This window comes from Lygodium microphyllum, chromosome 29 (assembly GCF_053477565.2).
Source record: "Lygodium microphyllum isolate KBCC chromosome 29, Lygodium_microphyllum_v1.1.10, whole genome shotgun sequence".
Classification (NCBI taxonomy): Eukaryota; Viridiplantae; Streptophyta; class Polypodiopsida; order Schizaeales; family Lygodiaceae; genus Lygodium; species Lygodium microphyllum.
The window spans coordinates 77,556,079-77,558,177 of record NC_141163.1 but is presented as its reverse complement, the minus strand read 5'-3'; the positions used below and the strand labels follow the sequence as shown (position 1 = coordinate 77,558,177).

Below are 2,099 nucleotides of genomic sequence, written 5' to 3'. Positions count from 1 at the left end.
AAAAATCCAAAGAGAATTTGGAATAATGGAATTCAACATGTTTTTAATATCTACAAATTTTCTCAAAGCTACAAATTTCTTATTGGGTGTGATAAATTTCTTGCATAAAGTGGCTTTGGCAAAAATTAGAATTTCTAATTATTCAATGGTAAAAGGAACTTTGCAATAAATTCTTCTTCTCTCAACAATGCCATTTCCTTCATTTTCAAGCCCTTTTGATGCCTATTGATAGCACTCTTCCTTGACAACAACACAGAGAACAACACAAAGAAGAACGGGAAGAGAAGGTGTATAAGAGAGGATAAGAGAAGAGGGCGAAAGAGGGGGTGAAAGAAGCTCGCAGCTATGGCGAAAATCTGCAAAACGAAGGCATTGCTAGATTCTTCAAAGGCAATGGAACAAATTGTGCTCGAATTATACCCAATTTTGCAGTAAAGTTCTATAGCTATGAGCAAGCTTCAAGTGCAATTCTATGGCTGTATAGTTGAAATTCATGGACACACAGAACATGATCCAATCAACCGCAAGCCATGATGGTGTATGCTATAGATCTAAGCTTTTGCTTTAGATCAAGAATCCATCCAACCTCCTTTCTGCACACACCACATTTGGATGGAGAAGACCAGACCAGACACCACAAGCCCAGCATACAGAACGCTGAACAGCTCAGAGCCCCAGGTGAGAACCCATTTCGATGGATCTCTCTCCTCAAATAGAGCCAACACCAGGAGTTGTAGCATCTCCCACAGACTTGTGAACACAGTCACACTGACAGCCTCGCTGGGTATTGCTTGATCACAGGGCTCTGGATGACAAGACAGAATGAGAAGGCAATGCACATGCCAACAAGGTAAAATGCCCCCAGCTGCCAGCTCTTCATTCCCATCAAGCCCCCCCCTCTTGGATTGAGAAAATGCCATGGCTACCTAGGGCCATCTCCCAAAAGCTCTTCATGGCTGACGAGCTTGGATCATTCTGAGTGCTATCCTGCTCCACTTTGATGACTGCTGGTCCTTTGTAAAACACCATGACAGTGGCCCCAATCACACACAGAACAGTGCCCAATACCTTGGTCCGCCCATCCAACCTCTTGATATGCACCTTCTCTTGGCCAAATGCAGCTGCAATTATGAATGTGATTGTAGGGATCGAGTTCTGGATCGCGGCTGTAAAGGTTGGGGAGGTGTAGGACATGCCTTTTAAGAAGAACGCCTGACTGAGGAATACTCCTATGAGGCCCAAAAGGAAGAAGTGGCCAACCAATGCCCATGTGTCCAGCTGCTCTGGAGATCAATGGGCGGGTAGAGGCTCCGGCCTGTTGGCAACAACAGTGCTCCGGTACAGTGGGAAGATCTGGTACAAGATCCAGAGGTGCCAAAGTAAAAATAGGCACAAGCTCCACTGTGCCATTAACATCAGCACCCAGCAACAATCTCTGCAACATGCAACGAATTCATCAGTAGCCATTTCAGAATTCATGGTTTGTTGGAATTGCTCGCTAACCATGCACAATTCTACTACCACAAACTCATCACTAAGTTTAATTTCTCATCCAGCCTCTCTGAGGACATTGTGAAGACAAAGATGCCAACCATATCATCATAGCTTGAAGCACTCCCTGCAGTTACAGTTGGTCACCACTGCATGAGGGGCATTACCAACAGTTGTGCCTGGTTTAAACTAAGGAGGGTACTTCACTGATCCAACAGGAGGATAGCCACTGTAACAGCTGAAGAGGCTTTCACTTGCAAAAAGGATGGCCCATTTGAGACATCACTTTACAGAACATTTCCATCCTCATTAGCAGCAACATTTCTAGGACAATGAACAATTACACCATTAGTTTCAGAATAACTGCTTTTGCCATGTGCACCTACCATGTCAAAATACATAGAAATTACGTGCTAGTTCTGAGAGGGAATTTCCAAGTCTGGGAATTCAGCTGTGTTCAAAATGTCAGCTTGAGAAAGCCTTTGCTGCTGCCCACTATCCATCATCATTTCAGGGAGAAGCTTGCAAGTGGACAGATTGACAGGGTCTTCAGGAGACCAACATATCCTTGTTTTCCTTGCAGGTTGGCTGGTGTTCAATCCATCAGT

General features: G+C 44.4%; 1 pseudogene; it reads right to left on the bottom strand.

Annotated features, from left to right (window-relative positions):
• Positions 1 to 210: 210 nt before the first annotated feature.
• On the bottom strand, positions 211 to 1,880 carry LOC148010824 (protein WALLS ARE THIN 1 pseudogene; annotated as a pseudogene).
• Between the last annotated feature and the right edge of the window lie 219 nt (positions 1,881 to 2,099).